General features: G+C 37.1%; 1 long non-coding RNA gene across 1 annotated transcript; it reads right to left on the bottom strand.

Annotated features, from left to right (window-relative positions):
* Positions 1 to 262: 262 nt before the first annotated feature.
* Positions 263 to 13,503, bottom strand: LOC119620988 (uncharacterized). Its single transcript, XR_005237532.2, has 2 exons — positions 3,624 to 13,503; positions 263 to 2,946 (listed from the first exon to the last, which is right to left on the bottom strand). It is a non-coding gene; the product is annotated as an uncharacterized lncRNA (long non-coding RNA).

Below are 13,503 nucleotides of genomic sequence, written 5' to 3' on the forward strand. Positions count from 1 at the left end.
AGTGATCTCATTGTTCAGTTCCCGCCTATGAGTGAGAACATGCGGTGTTTGGTTTTCTGTTCTTGCGATTGTTTGCTGAGAATGATGGTTTCCAGCTGCATCCATGTCCCTACAAAGGACATGAACTCATCCTTTTTTATGGCTGCATAGTATTCCATGGTGTATATGTGCCACATTTTCTTAATCCAGTCTATCATTGATGGACATTTGGGTTGATTCCAAGTCTTTGCTATTGTGAATAGTGCTGCAATAAACATACGTGTGCATGTGTCATTCATTTATTCTTTCAACACATCTGTATTATAAAACTACTGTCCATAAGGCACTGTGTTAGGTGCTGTGTTCCTGACCCTACAGATCCCATTCCACCATAGCAAAAGGTAAAAGTGACTCTACAGTGAGCTTGGTAGACATAGACCCATGCTTATATACTCAGGGACACCTGGAAGAGATGTGAAAAAAAGAAACATCTCACATAGGAAGTTTTCAATGCATCGGGATCAGGACTCAAATAATTCCCTTCTCTTTTTCTTCAATGTACCAAAGGGAGTACATTGTTGAGAAGGATTGGTTGCAAATTTCCAAAAAGGAGGGTAAAATAATTAACGAGTCAAGGTGTCAGGAGAGACAGAAGGTAAGGGGAGTCCTTCAGTAAGTGGGGAAATTGATTTGTTTTGTGTCCTCATCTCTCCAGGGCCATGATCATGTCCTTTGCTGGCCGTAAACCAATGCTGACCTCAGTTATAGTGTAATCTTCAAGGCTAATTTATGCAAAACTTCAAAAATGGTAAACATCCTCATGAAGACTAATGATGACATATTTTAGGAGTGCATAATAGTAGGTATAGAGAAAAAACTTCAGGGTAAAATGTTATTGCTGTTCTTCTTGCTAAAGGGCATACTCCTTAAGAACCAAAGTTAATTATCAGTCCTTTGACCTATGAGGAAAACAAATTTCATGGACTCCCCTAAAGATTCCTATATAGTACAAATAAAATGCCGAAATATTTTGGGAACACATTTTGGAGCACTGGATGTGTCAATAAAATAATGTGTAAATTGCCAAATGTGATCTAGGAACTCCCTGCAAACATCAGATTAGGCTCTATTCTCTATCTGAATACTGACTTTGCTTTGCTTTGTAACTCCTGTCTTCACTAATAATGCCTTTTCCCCCCTCTTGTGTGCATCCTAGCCTATATTCTCTTTCATCATTCTACAGTGGTCAATGTGGTTATTGTACAGCTTCACTTTCAATGAAAGCTGAGGGAAAAGAAGCTTCATAACCTGCCCTCCCCCCATACATAAAAGAAGCTATTTAAAAAATAAAAGCAGCAAGCTACTAAATTTGACTCATTCAAATCTTGGTAATTAACATGTATAGTATTTTATGAGAGAGACAGAGAGAGAAAGAAAAAAAATAGCAGAAATGGAGGAAAACATATTACATCCTAAATACCACCAAATTGCCAAAATACACATTTGGGTAGTAATCTCCAGAGAACTCTCTGGAGGCACAGCATCTATCATGCTGATTTCCCTGAATAATATTACAGGATAGCCCTGTGTACTTCTCTTGGTGGTGGTGGTGGTGGTGGTGGTGTGTGTGTGTGTGTGTGTGTGTAAAGAATTATCATATGGAACCTCACAAGTCTCTAAAACCTTTCTGCAATTATCCCTCATAGGATTACCACACTGATAAGTTTGTTCAACAGGAGCTGTTGTGACTTCCTAATTTAACTCCTATAGAGATGATTTGTATCGAAGATAAAACACTATATTTGAACTCAATTCCCACCTTATCCCTGAGCTTATGCTACCAAGCAATTCTTATAATGTTTGGAGTTCTATTAGGCTATAGAGAAAAATCTAGGGTTTCAGCTAAACCCTTTAATCCTCAGGCCTATGTAAAGGACTGTCTCAAGGTAGTCGCTAGCCCATGGGTTCTCAAAATATGGTCTGAAGACCCCTGGAGGAGTCCCTGAGGCCTTTTTAGTGGGTCTGCAGATTAAAAATTATTTTGCATAATAACACCAAGATGAGTTACATTCAATTAAGCATTTTTCTTTTGAAATTAAGCAGACTTTTGGAAAGCCAGATGTGCATAGCCCTGTAGTAGGCTAAGTGGAAGTTACAAAGGCAATAGTAGCTTTTTCTCCCCCTCTCATTATCTCGTGAGGAGACAGAGGACTTTTCCAGAGGCTACATGACATATGGTTATGTCATCTCTCTGATAGCTGAGGGATGTGTGCTTCTGCGTTCTTGAGTTTTAAATATTTCCCAGTCTTAATACCTAAAACAATTAGTATCAATAGTTAGAACCCACACCCAAGAACTCCTTGGGGCCTTCAATAACTTTTAAGAGTGTTAAGGTGTCCTAACACCAAAAATTTTGCAAATTGTTGCTTTATCAGGATCTTTGTTATTTCTAGAATGCAGTTCTTTCTAACCGATCTACTTGGGAAAAAAAAAATCACTACCTCATGGCAATTATTGCTTTCCTATCAATATGGAGATTATATTTCTGAAGGAGATTGACCAAAATTATATTAAAAGGTTTAAATAAAACAAGTGGATCCATGTTATAACATGAGGAAGAGAGCTGCCCCACTAGAAGTCTGACATTAGATAGCTCAGAGTCCCCCCTCTCTAACAAGTCTCCCCTACTAGAGAAAGGGACAGCTTCTGTTTTGTGGGATGGGATAAGGAGACAATCTGAAGTAGAGTTTGACACAATATTAAATATTATTCTGCCCATATGAAATTCTGGTAGCCGGGGTGCCAGGTGTATTCATAATCCCGATGCTGTCAATTTTAAGCCTCAAGCCCCAAGAGGCGAGCAGTGTTTAATACGTCATCCCTTGTTAAATAGCAGCCACAGAGTTGGCGGTAGCCAGTGAAGCATTCCCTGCCATGTAGGACACGCCAGTTGTCTATAAATAGGACCTGTGAATGGGCAAAAAAAAAAAAAAAGAGAAAACACTATCAGAAGAAGGACAGACCAAAGGAACCCTAAGTCAGAAGAGATCATTTAAAAGACAAGCTTTAGGTTGTTCTCTGCTTACATTAAATGAGGTATTTTTCTTTTGAAATTAAACAAACGTTTGGAAACTAAGATGTGTATAGCCCTGTAGTAGGCTAAATGGAAGTTACAGAGGCAACAGTAGGTAATAGGCCCTGCAGTGGAAGAGCTTCTGTTTCTCAAGTAATTGTTCTCTTATCAAAGCAAATCAGATAATTGGTTTCTTTCTTTTTCTTTAATTCTTATTCTACCCTTTCTCAAAGGGTTAAATTATCTCATGACATTTTTTGCTAAGCTGAAGGTATTTTTCATCCAGAGGAAATACCAAAATAAAAACTATGGAATCATGAAGCTGGAAGGACCCTTGGGGGTCATCCAGTTAAACCCCCTCACCATACAAATAGAGTTACTGATGCCTTAGAGATGGGATGAGGCTTGCTTCCAGGGCATTCAGTGAGCGAGCCGCAGGACCATGACCAACACCAAGGACTCTTTTCTCTTTTTCCTTTGCAACATTGTGACTCACATATTAAGTAAGTACCCGTTCTTCACTGCTTCATTATTACAAGCTTGCTTGACATCTTTAGAGATTAGGACCCACCCTGCCAGGCTTTAGTTTAACCCAAAACTCATTCTCAGGTCTCCTCAACTCTATCGTTAGAGTCCGGTGTGCTGTATACCAGCGATGGACGACATCATAAGGAACGGTATTGATGACAGCCCGGTCATAGTTGTTGTACCTAACATGGAATCATGAGAAGAAAGATCTCAAACACATGTTAAAGACATCTTTTGTTTATTGAACAATTTTATGTAAGGCTCCCCCTATGTTCAATACTTGTCCCAGAGACGAAGTGACAATAAGTCAATATTCTCTCAGGAATATCACATTGGAGTGAGGAGTTCCACTGCCTGTTGACCGTATTTTGTTTTTCTTTGAATAATCGAAGGATACGGGATAGAAGTTAAGTTCCAACTGGTTTCTCTCATCTTATGATATGATATTTTAAGTCTTTACTGGCCAAAGTTCATGGAAGCACTGGGGAAAGCTCTGAGCTTTCTCCTCACCAAACTGAGGTGGGGTGGACAAGAGAGGTTATACTAACAAAGCTTTCCTTTTAACAGGATGACTTACAACTTCTCAGGTGTCTCCCTTTGTGGGAGGAATCCCAGCTATAGCCTAGTGGACCATTCACCCAGGGATCTTCAATCATTCATTCAACCCTAACATTTATAGGGGCACCGGCTACATGTGGAGGAGGTAGCCAGGGGCTAGATCATGTATATATTGCCATGCAGGCCATGGTAAGGACTTTGGATTTTATTCTGAGTACCATGGGAAGCCACTGAAAAACCTTGCCTAAGATAATGGGTTTCCGTTTTGCCTAAGGCAAATTAACTTTTTACTGAAGTATACTATACATTATGGGAAAGTACACAAATCGTAAGCTTGATGAATTTTCATGACGTAATCACATCCATATCACTAGCACGCAGGTCAATAAACAGATCATTACCAGAACCCCAGAACCCTTCCTTATGCTCCTTTCCAGTAACGCCACTCCCCCAACCCAAGGGTAACTACCATCCTGACTTCTATCACCAAGGATTAGTTTTGCCTGTTTATATAAAACTTTATATAAATGCAATCACAATATGTATTCATTTGTGTCTGGCTTCTTTTTCATTTAATATTATGTTTAGGAGTTTCATCATTGTTTAGCAATAGTTTATTGGTGCTATACAGAAGTTGATTGCGTGATCACACCACAATTTATTTATCCATTCTACCGTTGATGGACATATGAGTAATTTCCAGTTTGGAACTACTACAAACAGTGCTGTTATGAACATTCTATTACATGTCTTTGGTGAACAAATATATTCACTCCTGTTTGAAATAAACTTAAGAATGGAACTTATGGATCATAAGGTATGTGTATGCTCAGATTTACTAGATACTGCCAAATATATTCTTTCCAAAGATAAATTAACATCCAATGGTGTCATTTTTGGACATCTCAGGCAATATTCCTTAGTGTTATATAGTACATGGCACAATCAGAGCCAATATTCTTAGTTTTGTTGCATATAAAATTGAGCATAATAACCTCTGCCTAGCTGATCTCACAGGGCTACTGCGAGAATCAAATGAAAAAATAGGCCAGGTGTGATGGCTCACGCCTGTAATCCCAGCACTTTGGGAGGCCGAAGTGGGCAGATCACCTGAGGTCAGGAGTTCAAGACCAGCCTGGCCAACATGGCGAAACCCCATCGCTACTAAAAATACAAAAACAAAACAAAACAAAACAAAACAAAACCATTAGCCAGGCGCGGTGGCACGCGCCTGTAGTCTGTAGTCCCAGCTACTTGGGAGACTGAGGCAGGAGAATCACTTGAACCCGGGCGGCGGAGGCTGCAGTGAGCCAAGATTGCGCCACTGCACTCCAGCCTGGGCAACAGAACGAGACTCTGTCTCAAAGGAAAGAAAAAAAAAAATAGAAAGAAAAAGAAAAAGAATATAATAGTCCATCCTCCCAGGCTTCAAGGAGCCATGCCTGGAGGGAGAATGCAGTGAGGACGCACAGTCTTCACCAGGTTATTGACACCCACTGTCATTTCCAGAAACTTCTAGTGCTGGGTTAAGCATTTGCAAAAATATTTTTAAATTTACTTATTTCATCATCCCAGAAGGAAAAGTGTTATTAACCTTCTTTTACATTTAAGGTTAAAACTGAAACTTAGACACCTGCCACAAAGTTTATAAGTAGCAGAGAGGTTTTGAAATCTGGTCTCCTTAATTCTTTAACTCATTATTTATGCCAGAGAACAGAAAAATGATCGTAATTCCTGTGTACGCTTGTTCATGAGAGCAACATTTTTACAGATCACACTTGTAATCTTTTGACTTCAAATTGAGATTTACAGTTTAGAAATGTTTCCATATACAGTATCTCATTGACCCTCTGTATGATAACCCCGTGTGGTAAGTAGTACAGCTGTTATTATCTTACTTTATAGATAAGGAAAATAATGATAAGGCCCTGTGATTTGTCCAAGTTTACATGGAATTTGGTATTCACTGTTTACATTAGATGGCGGTGTTTTCTAAAGCCAACAGAGAAAGTAGCAGGAAAAGTCTATTACACATAAGCAAAATGGTTGTGCAATATTCTTTGGATTAGAATAAGACTATTTCTGGACTTTGGCACAAAGTGATGCCATCATATTATTGTGCAGTTTTTCCTTTCTTTCCTGCTTTGATATGAAGCAAGAGAGACCTGGGAGTAGGGGAAAGCAAATAAAGTGGGCATTTATCTGACAAGAAAAGCTAGGAAGATTTAACAAGGTTATCCTTCTTCTTAGCTGACAGACAAGTATTTCCCAAGACAGCTCCATAATTGAGTGGACAATGCATTTGATGGATTTGTGTATTGTGGTGTAAGTGACAGCTGATGGGCTTTCAGATAGGTAGATAAATGGGCTTTCAGATAGATCACCATTACAATCTCAGTTCAGATGTGTGATCTTGGAGGAGCTATAGAAATTATAAAAATGCTAGAAGAAAACCTCGGGATGACTCTCCAGGATAATGCTCTGGGAAAAGATTTTATTGCTAAGACCCCAAAAGCACAGGAAACAAAACCCAAAAATAGATAAAAGAGACTAGATTAAACTAAAGAGTTTCTGTGAGGCAAGGGAAACACTCAACAGAGTGAAGAAACAACCCACAGTATGGGAATATGGCCATTGTAGAATGGCTGTTATTACAAAGACCAAAAATAACAGATGTTGGCAAGTATGTGGAGAGAAAAGAACTCTTATACATTCAATAAACGGTGCTGGGAAAACTGGATGTCCACATGCAGAAGAATGAAATTAGACCCTTTTATTACAACATATACAAAAATCAACTAAAAATGGATTAAACACTTACATGTAAGACCTGACACCATAAATCTACTAGAAGAAAACATATGGTATAACTCTATGATATTCGTCTATACAATTACTTTTTGGATATGATCCAAAAGTATAAGCAACGGAAGAAAAAATAGGTAAATGAAATTACATCAAACTGAAAAGCTTCTGGCACAGCAAAGGAAACAAAAGAATGAAGAGACAACCTGCAGAATGGGAGAAAGTATTTGCAAACTATACATCTGATAAGGGGTTAATATCTAAAATATTTGAGGAACTCAAACAACTCAATAGTAAGAAAACAAATAACGTGATTTAAAAATGGGAAAAGGATCTGGATAGACATTTCTCAAAAGAAGACATACAAATGGCCAACAGGTATATGAAAAAGTGCTCAACATCACTAATAATCAGATAAATTCAAATTAAAACCACCACGAGATATCACCTCATACTCCTTAGGATGGCTGTTATTAAAAGGACAAAAGATAACAATGTTGATGAGGATGTGGAGATAAGTGAACCCCTGCACACTGTTGGTGGGAATGTGAATTAGTACAGCCATTATGGAAAACAATATGGAGGTTTCTAAAAAAAAAAAAAAACTAAAAGTAGAACTACTACATCATCTGGCAGTCTCACCACTGGGTGTATACCCAAAGGAAATGAAATCAGTATGTCTGAGAGATATCTTCCATGTTCTTTGCAGAAATATTCACAGTAGCCAAGATATAAAATCAATCTAGGCAGAATACATGGGAGAGTATATACAGAAAATGTGGTATGTATAAAAAGTGGAATACTATTCATCCTTGGAAAAGAAGAAAGTCCTGTCATTTGTGACAACATGGATGAACCTGGAGAACATTAAGTGAAAATAAGCCAGGCACAGAAATATCAGTACTGCATGATCTCACTCATATGTGTAATGAAAAAAAAAGTTGATATCATAGAAATAGAGAGCAGAATGGTGGGTACCAGAGGCTGGTGGGTTGTGGAGTAGTGGTTGGGGATATGCTGCTCAAAGGATACATAATTTTAGATCAGAGGAATAAGTTCAAGTGATCTATTTTTCAACATGGTGACTATAGTTAATAACAGTGTATTGTAATTTGAAAATTTCTAAGAAACAATCAATCAATGGAGTGAAGAGGTAACTCGCAGAATGTGAGAAAATGTTTGCAAACTATGCATCTACAGAGATTAATGCCCAGAATATATAAGGAGCTCAAACTCAATAACCAAAAAAGACATAATCCCTTAAAAATGGACAAAAGTTCTGAATAGACATTTCTCAAAAGAAGGCAGACAAATGGCAAATGGGTATATTTTTAAACGCTCCGTATCACTAATCGTTAGGGAAATGCAAATCAAAACCACAATATCACCTCACCCCAGTTACAAAGGCTATCATTAAAAAGACAAAAAATAGGCTGAAAGTCAGGATGGCTAATATGTACAAACACAGAGAGAATGAATAAGATCTAGTATTTGGCAGCACAATAGAGCAACTATAGTTAACAATAACTTATTGTATATTTAAAAATAACTAAGAGAGTAGAATTGGAGTGTTCCCAACACAAAGAAATAATAAAGGCTTGAAATGATAGATACCCCAATTATCCTGATTTGATCATTACATATTGTATGCCTGTATCAAAACATCACATGCACTCCATAAATATATGCAACTATTATTTACCCATAATAATTAAAAATTTTAAAATTAAAATGCAATAAAATAAAATATAATAAAGTGATCTTAAAATAAATTTGCCCGTGGTTAGATATTACTTATTTGTTACACTTTAATTGATGATTTCTATTATAATTTCATAGTACTTAGAATATATATATATATAAGAAAATATCATCTATAGGATTTTTGCTTTCATGACGGTAATGATACTTTAAGCCTAAAACATTAGAATTTTCAATAATTTTCTCTAGTGTTTGGAAATAATTTTAATCCTCTGTTTAGTGCTCAAAAATGCTGTTCATTTGTGACTGATTAAACTTTCTAATAAAGTGATTTTATACTCTTTATGTTAAAGAAACAACAAATGCTGGTGAAGATGTGTAGAAGGGGAAACCTTATACATTGTTGATGGGAAAGTAAACTAGTATAGGCAATATGGACAACAGTACTGAGGTTCCTCAAAAAACTAAAAATAGAACTAGCATATGATCCAAAGCACTCACTACTGGGTATATTAAAAGGAAATGAAATCAGTATGTTGGAGAGATACCTGCACTCTCATTGTGATGGTTCAGTTTACGGGTCAGCTTGACTGGACTGAGGGATGCCAACATGGCTGTTGAAGCATTATTCCCTGGGTGTGTCTGTGAGGGTGCTTCCAGGGGAGCTTGGTGTGTGAGACAGTGGACTGCAACACTTAAGATCCACTTTCAATGTGGGCAGGCACTGTCCTATTAGCTGGGAGCCTGGTTGGGACAAATAGGCAGAAGAGGAAGAACTCTCTGTCTCTGCTCATTCTATCTCCCTTCTGGAGCCAGATGCCTTTCCTCCTCCTGCCCTTGGGCATCAGACTGCAGTTTCTTCCACTTTTGCACTCTGGGACTTGCATCAACAGCCTCCTGTGGGCTCTTAGGCCTTTGGCCTCAGACTGGGGTCTGTACTGTCAGCTTCCCTAGTTCTGAGGCTTCCAGACTTCGAGTGAATCATGCTACCAGCTTCTTCGGTTCTCCAGCTTGCAGATGGCCTATTGTGGGACTTCTCCACCTCTATAATCAGCTGAACCAATTACACCTCATAAATCCTCTCTCATACATCCTATCGGTTCTGTCTCTCTGGAGAACCTTGACTAACACACCCATGTTTATTGCAGCACTATTCACAATAGCCAAGATATGGAATCAACCTAAGTGTCCATCAACAGATGAATGGATAAAGAAAATGTGGTGCATATGCACAATGGAGTACTATTCAGCCATAAAAAATAATGAGATCCTGTCATGTGTGACAACATGGATAAGCCTGTAGGACATTACATTAGGGGAAATAAGCCAGGCATAGAAAGACAAACTTTGCATGTTCTCACTTATTTGTGTGAGCTAAAAATTAAGTAATTGAAATGAAGATAGAGAGTAGAAGGGAGGCTGGGAAGGTTAGTGGGAATGTGGGGAGGAAATGGGGAAGGTTAATGGGTACAAAAAACAGAAAGAATGAATAAGGCCTAGTATTTGCTAGCACAACAGGGAGACTACAGTAAAAAAATAATTTAATCGTACTTCTAAAATAACCAAAAGAGCATAATTTGGTTGTTTGTAATACAAAGATAAATGCTTGAGGTGATGGATACCCCATTTACCCTGATGTGATTATTACATACTGCGTACCTATATTAGAACACCTCATGTAACCCATAAATATATACACCTATTATGTAACCACAAAAATAAAAAAATAAAATAAATATAAATTTAAAAGCTGATGTTATAGAGGTAGAAATTAGAACAGTGGTTACCAGAGGCAGGGGAGGGGAGGAGGGAAAGAGAGATGGGAAGAGGTTGGTCATTGGGTACAAAGTTACAGTTATAGTTAGATAGGAGGAGGGTGACAATAGTCAACAATAATATGCTGTATAGTTCAAAATAGCTAGAAGAGATGATTTTGAATGTTCTCACTAAAAGAATAAGAGGGGGAATACTACAATCAATCTATGCCTATATATTTGATAACTTATATGAACCAATTTCTTAAACACACATGATAAAAAAACTAATTCAAAGAAAAGTAGATAATCTGAATAGCCTGACATCTGTTAAAGAAACTGAATCTGTAATTTAAAACTTTTCAAAAAAGAGAACTCCAGGCCAGACAATTTCACTCATGAATTCTATCCAACATTTAAGTAAGATGTAATACAAATTTTACAGTCTCTTTCAGAAAATTAAGGAGAGAAAATGACCCCACTCATATTATGAGGATACCATCATCCTAATACCAAACTCAGACAAAGATATTACAAGAAAAAAACTAAATAGCAATATCTCACATAAACATAGGTACAAATATTCTTACTGAGATATTAGCCAATCACCTCTAGCAATGTATCAAAAAGATAATAATACATCAAGATCAAGTGGAGTTTATCCCAGGTATTCAAAGTTGGTTCAACATTCAAAAATCAATCAATGTATTTTATTATATTGTCATACTAAATAAGAAACATCAGATGATCATATGAATAAGTGCAGAAAAGGCATTCAACAAAATTCAATATTAATTAATGATAAAATTCCCAACATGTTAGGAATAGAAGGAAATTTCCTTATTCTAAAAAAGGGTATCCATGGAAAACCTACAGTGAACCACTGAGTAATTTTCCCCTAAAATCAGAAATAAGTCAAGGATGTCCTTTCTCGCCACTACTATTCACTGTTAGTCCTGGAAGTCCCAGCTAGTGCAATAACACGTGCACACACACACACACACACACACACACACACACACGCAAGCAGAGAGAGAGAGAAGTGAAAGGCATACATATTATAAGGGAGAAAAAATACCCCATTATGTTGAAAACCCCAAATAATGTACAATAAAACTCCTAAAGACCCTTCCAAAAGACTCCTAGACTTGATAAAGAACTTCAGTAAAGTTTCAGGACACAAAATCAATGTACAAAGCACAGTAGCATTTCTCTACACCTATATCATTCAAGCTAAGAACCAAATGAAGACCCCATTTACAACAGCCACAAAAAATAAAACACCTAGGAATACGTTTAATCGAGGAGGTGAAAGATCTCTACAAGAGGAACTACAAAACACTGATGAAAAGATTGTGTATGACACAAATAAACGAAAAAGCATCCCATGCTCATGGATCAAAAGAATCAATATTATTAAAATGACCACACCGCTCAAAGCAATTTACAGATTTAATGCAATCTCTATCAAATTACCAACACATTTTTTCACATAATTAAAAAATCTTAAAATTCATATGAAACCCAAAGAAGAGACTGAATAGCCAAACCAATCCTAAGCAAAAAGAACAAAGCTTGAAGTATTACATTCTGACTTTGAATTATACCACAAGGCTATAGCAACCAAAACATCATGATATTGGTATAAAAATAGACATATAGACCAATGGAACAGAATAGTGAACCCAGAAATAAAGTACCTATTAACAACTGATCTTCTGCAACACTGACGAAATTAAACAATAGGGAAAGAATACCCTATTCAATATATGGTGCTAGGAAAACGGGCTAGCCATATGCAGAAGAATGAAACTGGACCCCTATCTCTCACCATATACGTGAATTAACTCGAGATGGATTAAAGATTTATATTTTAGACATGAAACTGTAAAAATCCTGTAAGAAAATGTAGGAAAAATTATTCTGGACATTGGCCTGGCTTAGGCAAAGAATTTATGACCAGGTCCTCCAAAGCAAATGCAACACAAACAAAAATAAACAGATGGGACTCAGTTAAGCTAAAAACCTTCCACACAGCAAAAGAAACAATCAACAGAGTAAACCTACCTAATGAGAAAAAATATTTCCAAATTATGTATCTAACAAAGGCTAATATCCAGAATCTGCAAGAAACTCCAACAACTCAACAAGAAAAAAAAAGAAAAAAAACAAAAACAAGTAATGCCATTAAAAAGTAGCCAAAGGGCCATGAATGGGTGTTTTTTGAAAGACATACAAGTGGCCAACAAACATGTAAAAGATGCTCAATATCACTAATTATCAGAGAAATGCAAATTAAAGCCACACAATACTATCTTACACCAGTCAGAATAGCTATTATTTAAAAATCAAAAAACAACAGATGTTGGTGAGGATGTGGAGAAAAAAGTAATGCTTATGCACTGTTAGTGGGAATGTAAATTATCACAACATTTATGGAAAAAAGTATGGAGATTTTGCAAAGAACTAAAAATAGAACTACCATTTGATCCAGCAATCTCAGTACTGGGCATCTACCCATCTACATTTTACATATACATGGAATACTATGCAGCCATAAAAAATAATGAAGTCATGTGTTCCACAGTAACATGAGTGGAACTGGAGTACATTATCTTAAGTAAAATAATTCAGAAACAGTCAAATATCACGTATTCTCACTTGTAAGTGAGAGCTTAACAATGGGTACACATGGACATATAGAATAATAGACATTGGAGACTACAAAAGGTGGAGGGTGGGAAGTTGACAAGGGTTGAAAAATTACCTATTGGGTGCAATGTTCACTATTCAGGTGAATGGTACGCTAAAAGCCCAGACTCCACTACGATGCAATATATGCATGTAAGAAATCTGCACTTGTACCCTCTAAATCCATTTTTAAAATGGAAAAAAAATCACCGTAGGGTACCACTTCATAGCCGCTGGAATGACTATTATAAGCAAACAAAGCAAAGAGCAAGCAAGTTTTCGTAGGGCCCTGGTGGGAGGTGTTTTCATCATGGGGGCAGGTCCCTCATGGGTGGTTTGGTGCCGCTCTCATAGTAATGAGTGAGTTCTCCCTCTGAATTCATGCAAGAGCTGGTTGTTTAAAAGATTGTGGCA

Source organism: Chlorocebus sabaeus, chromosome X (assembly GCF_047675955.1).
Source record: "Chlorocebus sabaeus isolate Y175 chromosome X, mChlSab1.0.hap1, whole genome shotgun sequence".
NCBI lineage: Eukaryota > Metazoa > Chordata > Mammalia > Primates > Cercopithecidae > Chlorocebus > Chlorocebus sabaeus.